Raw genomic sequence first — 12,723 nt, 5'->3', positions numbered from 1 at the left:
TGACAAGACACCAATCAGAATGAGGGATCAAAAATGTCTACTGTGGGGAAAGGAGAAATGTAAACGTTAGAAACAGGCTTTTTACTTTGCTATGTAGTTTCTCCAGTATCATTATCTTAATATGGGTATATATTTCTGAGTAAAGTACAATTTTCAACTCTCTATATATTCTTGAACTGTGCTTCTCAGTGTTTTGCATATAAAAGCATTAAATGAAATCTTTAAAAAAAACTGAATGATTAATGAAAACAATATGAATAGACATACCTTATGAAATACAATTTCAGGTATCTTTCCATTCTAACTCACAGCATTAAGTGTCCAATTATTACAAAGAAAAGCTATTTCCTTATCTTCAAGTGATAGGATTGAGGCATTTTTGTTAAGCTGTCATGCTGGAACACAATTTAGAGAAAAGCACAGGCAAATCTAATGCTGAAACAAAAGGTATGATCAATAGTCTGAACTGGCTTATTAGTCTGAAGCAGACAGCAAAATGGAAGGGAGATAAGAGTACAAAGAGTCTGCATCAAAAGGCAAAATTAAGGTGAAGAGATGAGAGGTCACAGGCAACAAGAGAGGTACCCTGATTTAAGGTCAAGACACAGACTGATTGAAGTAGACAAGGTAGATTGCTACCAGAGAAGAACAAAGAAAAGCTCAAGAAGATGAACTTCATTAAGAATTTGAGATCTGTCCTTTAATCTGATCATGGAGTATATACTGAACTTCCAGGTTACAGTGCCTAATTTGTCTTTGGCATGTTAGTAATCCTACTAAGTCTAGCTTTCTCATAAAAAAGTAGGGGCCTCTACTACTGTTATTTTTAGAATTAAATGATGCAAGACCTCTAAGCCTTTAGTACAATGCCTGACAGAAGTAAGTTATAAATTAAAAAAATTCAGGTCTGCCTCTTGCTAATGGTGTGAACTTTGGGTAATTTACCATCTGTGAATCTGTATTTATCTATAATAATTTAGTTGGTAGCTTGTTTTTAGCATCACAGAAAACATGCATTCTCACATCCGACCAAGTACCAGGCACTTAGCATGCAGGATGTGTTTAAGAAATAGAAATATTACTATTAACTTATGTATATCCATCTAGAATCTTAAAAGATTCTTTTTATAAAATTTTGACCCCAGGGAGTGCATATTTAAGATATATTACCTAGGAATTGGTATATTAGGAATATATATCTCATAAATACCTATCTGTAAAGCGAAGAAGAACTCAAAAGCCTCTCGATGAAAATGAAAGAGGAGAGTGAAAAAGTTGGCTTAAAACTCAACATTCAGAAAACTAAGATCATGGCATCTGGTCCCATCACTTCATGGCATATAGATGGGGAAACAGTGGAAACAGTGACAGACTTTATTTTTGGGGGCTCCAAAATCACTGAGATGGTGACTGCATCCGTGAAATTAAAAGACTCCTGGAAGAAAACAGGAAAAAAGCTCTTTGATGTGGGTTTTGAAAATGATTTTTTTTAATATATGACACCTAAAACACAAGCAAATAGTTGAGGAAATATAAAGCAGACTTTATGTTTTTTGGGCTCCAAAATCACTGCAGGTGGTGATGGCAGCCATGAAATTAAAAGACGCTTGGAAAATTATGACCAAACTAGACAGCATATTCAAAAGCAGAGACATTACTTTGCCAACAAAGGTCCGTCTAGTCAAGGCTATGGTTTTTCCAGTGGTCATGTATGGATGTGAGAGTTGGACTATAAAGAAAGTTGAGCACTGAAGAATTGATGCTTTTGAACCGTGGTGTTGGAGAAGACTCTTGAGAGTCTCTTGGACTGCAATAAGATCCAATCAGTCCTGAATATTCTTTGGAAGGACTGATGCTGAAGCTGAAGCTCCAATTCTTTGGCCACTTGATGGGAAGAGTTGACTCTTTTGAAAAGACCCGAATGCTGGGAAAGATTGAAGGCAGGAAGAGAAGGAAACAACAGAGGATGAGATGGTTGGAGGGCATCACTGACTCAATGGACATGAGCATGAATAAACTTCGGGAGTTGGTGATGGACAAGGAGGCCTGGTGGGCTGTAGACCATGGGGTCACAAAGAGTCGAACACAACTGAGTGACTGAACTGAACTGAATAGTTTGGATTTTTGTGAGTCTAGCATTAACTTTTCTCCTCCTCCCACCTTGGATAAAGTATATTTCCTATTCTATGGATGTTGACTTTCATCAGAAACTGTCATTGGTTAAAGGGATCCTATGAAACATGATGCAATAATCATGCAGTTTGATACAGTTCTGCCCTCTGGTGGTCTAGCACTCAATGCCCTGAATGGCCCCCCTTGTTCAAGAAAAATGAGGAAGCAGAGGAACCTCAACCTGGAATCAAACCCAGTAAAGCAAAGAAATGAGTGTTTGTTGCCACTGGGTTTTGGGGAAGTTTGTAATGCATTATTATTATGGCAAGAAGATGAGTAAAATGCCTAACCAAAACACCAAGGAAATGTTCAAGGGCAGATTGTACAGTGTATTTCTCAGAATCACTCTGAAAGCACACTGTATTTGGTTAAGGCCATCAGGGCTGGCCATTTGTTCTGAAGTTTGCATTTGTTATTGTCAGGACTAGCACCTAGGAGAGCAAGGAGTTAAGAACCAACTCTAGGAATAATATTCAGAAATAGCAATAACAACAAAGAAGTTTTCAAATGTTAATGATCAATTCCAAACAAGAAGCTAAAAATATAACAGTCAATATTCTTCAAAAATAATTTTAGGGAGATGTTTAAGGATGACATGACCTCAGAAAATACAATATAGATGTTGGAAATAGGTGAAGAGGTTACTGGGTGTTCCTTCCGGGTAGTGCTATGCATGGTGCACCTACTTCCCTACTGATGAGGCTGTTTTATAATTCTGTAGAAGGATATGTTATCATAGAGAGTTTATAGGAAAGATGCAAATAATTTCTGCCCGATGGATAGACAACCCTAACAATCTTATTCTAACATTCTTCAATTTGCAACAGTTTTAACATCTCATTGATAACCTTATTATTGTATTGAATAAAATATTTGCTAGGCACTCATTTTATCATTGCATGACAATATGTTTTTAACTTTTTGAGGCTTACACTTTAATAACCTAAATATAAACAGGGACGGAAGAAGGATGGAGGCTTGCCTTTTAGGTTGGCAAGTAGGACCCAGCCAAGTGGCTGCACTACAGTGACGTATTGTAATTACACTTCCTGCCCCAGAGCTCTAGTGCAAAGAAAACAAAGGTTTACTATACATTCAAGCAGACATGCCAGTTATTGATCCTGGACAGACCTTACCCAAGGGGAAGAGAGGAAAACCACATGGAATATAATCAAAAGACAGCCACAGCATTTTGAAGCACAAGAGCTGAGCCATGTTACTCTTTTTCTTCCCCCAGCTCCTTACAGAATTTAGAAAGAAGATAAGGAAACCAGCGGAGGACTGGTTACTTATAAGTCTTATCAAAGCAAGCTTGTGTGGCAGAGATTAACAGTCACTTTAATGGGCAGTTGCTTTGCCTATGTGTGTACTTTACATTTGAATTGTAAGCGATCATAAAATAAGGATTATTTCTAATACAGAAAAAATTCATGGGTCTTAAACATTAAATAAAACTTGACAGATTTTCAAATATAGCCCTGAAGGATTCCACAAAAGTGTCCAACAGGTGCTCTTAATTAGGTACTAGAATTTGTAGGTCCCCTAACTAATTTAGAAACTTTTTCAAGTAACTCAAGGTGCCTCTTCAGATTGTAAGACACTATTCTCTATTTTTCCCAACTGGGTGAATATGACTTTTTAAAGCTCCCTGCAGGTGCAAATTTAATTTATTATTTTCAGGAACCAAGACAGATGTCCTAGTTTTGACCATTTTATGTGTTAATATGTAATGATCTGTTAGCTGAGTGTTACTTAAATATCTGAAGAAACAAAAAAGGTTTTTCACCATGAGACACTGTCAGTTGAAAAGCAGGAATCAGAGAGTGGCCGTACCAGCTTACAGTCATACCACAGTGTGGGAGCGTGCCCCTTCTCCACATCCTTTCCAACACTGGTTATTTGTAGAGTTTTAAATGATGACCATTCAGACCAGTGTGAGGTGGTACCATAATGCGGTTTTGATTTGCATTTCTCCAATAATTAGAAATGTTGAGCATCTTTCCATGAATCTATTGACCATCTGTATTCCTTCTTTGGAGAAATGTCTATTTAGGTCTTCTGCCCATTTTTCAATTAGGCTGTTTTTTTTGTTGTTGTTGTTCAGTTGTGTGGGTTGTTTGTATATTTTTGAAATTAAGCCCCGTGTCAATTGTGTCATTTGCAAATAATTTCTCCCACTCTGTAGACTATCTTTTCTTTTTGGTTATGGTTTTGTTTGCTGTGTAAAACTTTTTAAGTTTGATTAGGTCCTAATGGTTTATTTTTATTTTATTTCTATTATGTTGGGGGACCAACTTAAGAAAACAATTTTAACACTTTATATCAGAGAATGTTTTGCCTATGATTTCTCCTAGCAATTTTATGATGTCATGTCTTATGTTTAAGTCTTTAAGCCATTTTGAGTTTATTTTTGTGTATGGTGAGAGGGTGTGTTCTAACTTCATTGCTTCACATGCAGCTGTCCAACTTTGCTAACATCACCTGCTGAAGAAACTATTTCCTGTTTAATATTCTTGCTTCCTTTGTCAAAGATTATTTGACCATAGGTGTGTGGGTTTACTTCTGAATTATTGTAAAATCCAGCAATCCCACTCCTGGGCATTATCCAGACAAAATTCTAATTCAAAAGTTACATGTATCCCTATGTTCATATTAGCACTATTCACAATAGCCCAGATACAGAAGCAACCTAAATGTCTATATACAGATGAATGGATAAAGATGTAGTACATATATACATATACATAAAATGGATAAAGAACATGGTCCTGCTGTACAACACAGAGAACCATATTCAATATCCTATGATAAGTCATAATGGAAAGGAACATAAAAAAGAATACATATATATGTATATGTCAAGATTGCCAGGAGAAATATCAACACCTCAGATATGCAGATGATACCACTCTAATTGTAGAAAATGAAGAGGAACTAAAGAGCCTCTTGATGAAGATGAAAGAGGTGAGCGAAAATGTTGGTTTAAAACTCAACTTAAAAAAACAAAGATCATGGCATTTGATCCTATCATTTCATGGCAAATAGAGGGGAAAAAGTGGAAGCAGTAACACATTTTATTTTCTTGGGCTCCAAAATCACTGCGGGTGGTGACTGCAGGCATGAAATTAATATACTTGGTTTTTGGAAGGAAAGCTATTACAAACCTAGACAGTGTATTACAAAGCAGAGACATTGCATGGCCGACAAAGGTCCACATAGCCAAAGCTTTGCTTTTTCCAGTAGTCATATACAGATCTGAGAGTTGATCCATAAAGAAGGCTGAGCACTGAAGAATCGATGCTTTCAAACTGTGGTGCTGGAGAAGACTATTAAGAGTCCCGTGGACTGCAAGGAGATCAAACCAGTCAATCCTAAAGGAAACCAATCCTGAATAATCATTGGAAGGATAGTTGCTGAAGCTCCAAAACTTTGGCCACCTGATGCGAAGAGCAAACTCGCTGCAAAGACCCTGATTCTGGGAAAGATTGAAGGTACAAGGATAAGGGGGCAGCAGACAATGAGATAGTTAGACAGCATCACTGACTCAATGGAAATGAATTTGAGCAAATTCTGGGAGATAGTGGAGGACAAAGGAAGCTGGTATGCTGAAGTTCACAGGGTCACAAACAGTAGGACAGGACTTGGTGACAGACAACTATATGTTTAACCGAATCACTCTGCTATACAGCTGAAACTACCACATTACTGTAAGTCAACTATACTTGAGTAACAAAATTAAAAGGAAAAAAAAAGCAGGAATGAGATCACCTACGGGTTATAAACCAGATTATCTATCTCAGAGTTTATTACAAAGATGATGAGATACCTGTCACAAAGGAATGTCATGAGGAAGTAGCTTTTGGACACAAGCAAACTTTGTCCATTCAACCCAATATGCTATTCAAATATCTTCCATTTCTATAGCCGATACAATATGAAAAGTTTGAGAAGCACTTTGAGGGAGTGTTTACTGCTGGGACTTTTGATTTAATGTGACCTGAAACAGAATGTCTATGCTTGTTGGTTTAATTTCCTTCATTCACACAGTTTTTCTGTGAGCTAATGTTTGCCTGTTACAATCTCTTAGAAGTGATTTTCCAGATCTTGTATCAGGGATTAAAATCAACATAAGCATGGCATTCCTGAAAAGTGACATCTGCCTTGTGCTTTGCAAGTCCCTGGCATCCTTCATTCAGAGGATACTGAGTGTCTGCTTATGACCAGCTACTCGTAAGTGCAGAGGTAAGGTACTGAGGGGCGGGGAGGCAGGGTAGGGAAGACTAAAATCCTTGCCTTCCTTGACTCTGTATTCAAATGGGCAGAAGGGAATTCGGACATAAAATATGAACATATTAGATGGTGATAAGTGCTGGGAGAAAAATTAAGCAAGAAAGGGAAACAGGGAATGCAAGCTGGATATTTACAATATTGTTTAGGCCAGGAAAGACATTTAAGAGCACTGAGCACTTACACACTGAGCATGATTTCATAGCAAATGGACGGGGAATGATAGAAAAAGTGAGAGACTTTATTTTCTTGGGCTCCAACATCACTGTAGATGGTGACTGTAGCCAGGAAATTAAGATGCTTTTGCTCCTTGGAAGAAAAGCTATGACCAACCTAGACAGCATATTAAAAAGCAAAGACATTATTTTGCCAACAAAGGTCCTACTTGTCAAAGCTATGATTTTTCCAGTAGTCATGTATGGACGTGAGCATTGGACCATAAAGAAAGCTGCATGCCAAAGAATTGACACTTTTGAACTGTGGCGAACTGAGAGTCCCTTGGACTGCAAGGAGATCAAACCAGTTAATCCTAAAGAAAAATATACGCTGAATATTCTTTGGAAGGACTGATGCTGAAGCTCCAAACTTTGGCCACCTATTGCAAAGAACTGACTCATTGGAAAAGACCCCGATGCTGGAAAAGATTGAAGGCAGGAGGAGACGGGGACAACAGAGGATAAGTTGGTTGGATGGCATCACTAACTCAATGGACTTGAGTATGAGCAAGTTCCTGGGGTTGGTGGTAGACAGAGAAGCCTGCTGTGCTAGAGTCCATGGGATTGCAGAGTCAGACACGACTGAGCGACTGAACTACTACTACAACTGAGCATGATGGTACCTGGCAGAACATAACACCAGGTAGAGGAATTAGAAGAGAAACTTCTGAGGCTGGAGACAGGCACACAAAGAAGAAACAAAGCCAATGTTATAACAGCAAGGTCTTAGGACATTGAAGAGGCTGGAGAATGAATGGGGCAGGTGTTAGGTGTGTAAGGACTTTAAATCTCACCCACAGTGAAGCTAGAAGTCATTGGAGGGTTTTGAGCAGAAGCCTCCTGACCATTACTTCGTATGTTAATAAAGTTGGTCTCCTTCAAATATTTACAAAGTCAATCTCACCCCCCCATAATAAAACATGTATGTTCATTATAAGAAAAACACAGCAGCCATGAGTATAAAAGGAAATAGAAATCATAATATCTCTACATAAATAGCTTGATACAATAATATACTAGTGTCTAATAAAATACTCAGTTCAGTTCAGTCTCTCAGTTGTGTCCGACTCTTTGTGAACCCATGAATCACAGCATACCAGGACTACTTGTCCATCACCAACACCCAGAGTTTACAAACTCATGTCCATCGAGTTGGTGATGCCATCCAGCCATCTCATCCTCTGTCGTCCCCTTCTCCTACTGCCCCCAATCCCTCCCAGCATAAGAGTCTTTTCCAATGAGTCAACTCTTTGCACAAGGTGGTCAAAGTATTGGAGTTTCACCTCCAACATCAGTCCTTCCAATGAACACTCAGGACTGATCTCGCCCAGAATGGACCGGCTTGATCTCCATGCAGTCCAAGGGACTCTCAAGAGTCTTCTCCAACAACACAGTTCAAAAGCATCAATTCTTCGGCGTTCAACTTTCTTCACAATCCAATTCTCACATCCAGACATGACCACTGGAAAAATCATAGCCTTGACTAGATGGACCTTTGTTCGCAAAGTCATGTCTCTGCTTTTGAATATGCTATCTAGGTTGGTCATAACTTTCATCCAAGGAGTAAGCGTCTTTTAATTTCATGGCTGCAATCACCATCTGCAGTGATTTTGGAGACCAAAAAAAATAAAGCCTGACACTGTTTCTACTCTTTCCCCATCTATTTCCCATGAAGTGATGGGACCAGATGCCATGATCCTAGTTTTCTGAATGTTGAGCTTTAAGCCAACTTTTTCACGCTCCTCTTTCACTTTCATCAAGAGGCTTTTGAGTTCCTCTTCACTTTCTGCCGTAAGGGTGGTATCATCTGCATATCTGAGGTTTTGATATTTCTCCCGGCAATCTTGATTCCAGCCTGTGCTTCATCCAGCCCAGCGTTTCTCATGATGTACTCTGTGTAGAAGTTAAATAAGCAGGGTGACGATATACAGCCTTGACGTACTCCTTTCCTATTTGGAACCAGTCTGTTGTTCCATGTCCAGTTCTAACTGTTGCTTCCTGACCTGCATACAGGTTTCTCAAGAGGCAGGTCAGGTGGTCTGGTATTCCCATCTCTTTCAGAATTTTCCACAGTTTATTGTGATCCACACAGTCAAAGGCTTTGGCATAGTCAATAAAGCAGAAATAGATGTTTTTCTGGAACTCTTTTGCTTTTTCCATGATCCAGTGGATGTTGGCAATTTGAATACTGGTTCTTCTGCCTTTTCTAAACCAGCTTGAACATCTGGAAGTTCACAGTTCACGTATTGCTGAAGCCAGGCTTGGAGAATTTTGAGCACTGCTATGCTAGCATGTGAGATGAGTGCAATTCTGCGGTAGTTTGAGCATTCTTTGGCATTGCCTTTCTTTGGGATTGGAATGAAACTGACCTTTTCCAGTCCTGTGGCCACTGCAGAATTTTCCAAATTGGCTGGCATATTGAGTGCAGCACTTTCACAGCATCATCTTTTAGTATCTGAAATAGCTGAACTGGGATTCCATCACCTCCACTAGCTTTGTTCGTAGTGATGTTTTCTAAGGCCCAGTTGACTTTGCATTTCAGGATGTCTGGCTCTAGGTGAGTGATCACACCATTGTGATTATCTGGGTCATGAAGATCTTTTTTGTATAGTTCTTCTGTGTATTCTTGCCACCTCTTCTTAATATCTTCTGCTTCTGTTAGGTCCATACTATTTCTGTCCTTTATTGTGTCCATCTTTCTATGAAATGTTCCCTTGCTATCTCTAATTTTCTTGAAGAAATCTCTAATCTTTCTCATTCTGTTGTTTTCCTCTATTTCTTTGCATTGATTGCTGAGGAAGGCTTTCTTATGTCTCCTTGCTATTGTTTGGAACTCTGCATTCAGATGCTTATATCTTTCCTTTTCTCCTTTGCTTTTCACTTCTCTTCTTTTCATAGCTATTTGTAAGGCCTCCCCAGACAGCCATTTTGGGTTTTCTGCATTTCTTTTCCATGGGGATGGTCTTGATCCCTGTCTCCTGTACAATGTCACGAACCTCCATCCATAGTTCATCAGGCACTCTGTCTATCAGAAAGTCATACCTGAATGGTCTAGTGGTTTTCCCTACTCTTCAATTTAAGTCTGAATTTGGCAATAAGGACTTCATGATCTGAGCCACAGTCAGCTCCCGGTCTTGTTTTTGCTGACTGTATAGAGTTTCTCCATCTTTGGCTGCAAAGAATATAATCAATCTGTTTTTGGTGTTGACCATCTGGCGATGTCCATGTGTAGAGTCTTCTCTTGTGTTGTTGGAAGAGAGTGTTTGCTATGACCAGTGCGTTCTCTTGGCAAACTCTATTAGCTTTTGCCCTGCTTCATTCCATACTCCAAGGCCAAATTTGCCTGTTACTCCAGGTGTTTCTTGACTTCCTACTTTTGCATTCGAGTCCCCTATAATGAAAAGGATATCTTTTTGGGGTGTTATTTCTAAAATGTCTGGTAGGTCTGCATAGAACCATTCAACTTCAGCTTCTTCAGCGTACTGGTTGGGGCATAGGCTTGGATTACTGTGATATTGAATGTTTGCCTTGGAAATGAACAGAGATCATTCTGTTGTTTTTGAGATTGCATCCAAATACTGCATTTTGGACTCTCTTGTTGACCATGATGGCTACTCCATTTCTTCTAAAGGATTCCTGCCCACAGAAGTAGATATAATGGTCATCTGAGTTAAATTCACCCATTCCAGTCCGTTTTAGTTCGCTGATTCCCTGAATGTCAACGTTCACTCTTGCCATCTCCCGTTTGACCACTTCCTATTTGCCTTGATTCATGGACCTAATATTCCAGGTTCCTATGCAATATTGCTTTGTACAGCATTGGACCTTGCTTATATCACCAGTCACACCCACAACTGGGTATTGTTTTTGCTTTAGCTCCATCCCTTCATTCTTTCTGGAGTTATTTCTCCACTGATCTCCAGTAGCATATTGGGCACTTAACGACCTGGGGAGTTCCTCTTTCAGTGTCCTATCATTTTGCCTTTTTATACTGTTCATGGGGTTCTCAAGGGAAGAATACTGAAGTGGTTTGCCATTCCCTTCTCCAGTGGACCACATTCTGTCAGACCTCTCCACTATGACCCATCTGTCTTGGGTGGCCCCACACGACGTGGCTTAGTTTTACTGAGTTAGACAAGGCTGTGGTCCATGTGATCAGATGGCTAGTTTTCTGTGATTATGGTTTATTAGACGCTAATAAAATACTCGGAGAAGGTGATGTCACCCCACTCCAGTACTCTTGTCTGTAAAATCCCATGGATGGAGGAACCTGGTGGGCTGTAGTCCATGTGGGTCACAAAGAGTCAGACACGACTGAGTGACTTCACTCTCACTTCACTTTCATGCATTGGCGAAGGAAATGGCAACCCACTCCAGTGTTCTTGCCTGGAGAATCCCAGGGACGGGGGAGCCTGGTGAGCTGCCATCTATGCGGTTGCAGAGAGTTGGACACGACTGAAGCAACTTAGCAGCAGCAGCAATAAAATACTAGTATCTAATAAAATGCTAATAAAATATTTTCTCTCTCTACCCCATCTGTGTGTGTGTGTGTGTGTATGCCTGAGCGTGAGTTTTGAACTCTTCACTTTAGGTGCTCATACTGAATATGCCTTCTGAGAATTATTTATTCTGTACAGTGTTGCTATTTCAGTCATTGGTCAGCTCTGCAAAATAGGAGTTTTGATGAAAATCAACCATTTTATCACTTAGTGATCATTCTTAGTTTTTTTTTTTTTTTTTTAACAGACTACTTGCCATCTACACATAAGACTGAATTTCAAAGTTATAATAATAGATTGAAAATTTTTTCACATTTCACTAAGTGAAACTTGCTTCACTAGGATTTACAAATAAATAATCACATAGAGATGGAGACCACCAATGTATTACATTTGTTTATCATTTAGAACATGTTTTTTTACTCCCACACTAAGTGGTAGCTGAAATGACTATTTATGTGAACAGGAAAAATACGAAGCTAATATTACCAATTTTTTAAAATACCCAGGATAATATCTGTACTAAGAATTCCTTCAACTTTTTGTGATATACTAATCTAATCTACTTTCATAAGACAAACATCTAGTGAAATATTGAATAAATTGTAAATTAAGTGTAAATTAAAAATTGAATAAGTGGCTAATCTAATATTAAAATTCAATAAAAATTTAAATGTTAACTACAAAAATGTCCTGATTATAATAAATATGTTTCTGAGAGAAAGAATAAATATAGAAGCATTATTATCGGTCCTCTAGAATCCTCTCATTTTGAAGCACAGAAAATACACTTTATGGTGGAAATATAGGATGTTTGATTTCATGCAGTCACATACTAAATAAGTAAATAATAAGTAAAATATTACAGAAAATATAGATTTCAAATGGAGTATATAAAACATCTCCAAAGTGAATGCTAACAAAAATAATGTCAGTGGTAGTATTTGTCCATAAAATACTGACTAATATCATAAATGGTACACACAGCTTTGCTGAGAAGTAAGATGGAATAAGATTGAAGGAAAAGTTAAGAACCTCTTCTGTTATGAGATTTCTGCAGAGCTTTATAATTTTTTTGCACTGTTCAGGAGTTTACTGAAAAAGTGATGCAGACTTACAAGATGATAGAGATGTTTTTTCATGTCTGCTGCTTTTTCTTTGAAGGCTTACAGGTAAAAACAACTCACTTAATAAAACCTATACTATGCATTCAATTATTTGATGAAGGGCCAAAAAAGATGAATCAATACAAAATTCTCTACATAAGTATATGAATTTACCTGTGAAATACAGAATACTGAAGTATAAATATGCATACTTATCTATAAAAATAAAGGAATATTTATCTGCAACAGTATTAAACACGTTTGTATAAAAGGATACATGTATGTATATATATAAGCATATATATATATGTTCAAACAGATGCAACAAACATGAAATAGATTAAATAAAGTCTATTTCTCTCTTTATTAACTTTCAATTATTTAAATTATAATATCTTCTAAAACACTTCTAGGGTGTATAATCTACACAATGCCACGTCAATA

The 12,723-nt window shown here is 38.1% G+C and overlaps 1 protein-coding gene across 24 annotated transcripts in view; it reads right to left on the bottom strand.

Moving 5' to 3' along the window:
* The window catches only part of CCSER1 (coiled-coil serine rich protein 1), a 1,487,998-nt gene that overhangs the window by 625,064 nt on the left and 850,211 nt on the right, over positions 1-12,723 (bottom strand). The gene's annotated exons all lie outside the window — the stretch shown is intronic.

The sequence above is a fragment of the Bos grunniens genome, chromosome 6, assembly GCF_055505025.1.
Source record: "Bos grunniens cultivar Pamir isolate PY7600 chromosome 6, Bosgru_T2T1.0, whole genome shotgun sequence".
Lineage (NCBI taxonomy): Eukaryota > Metazoa > Chordata > Mammalia > Artiodactyla > Bovidae > Bos > Bos grunniens.
Note: the sequence above shows the minus strand (reverse complement) of the source record. Positions and strands in the feature narration are given on the sequence as shown.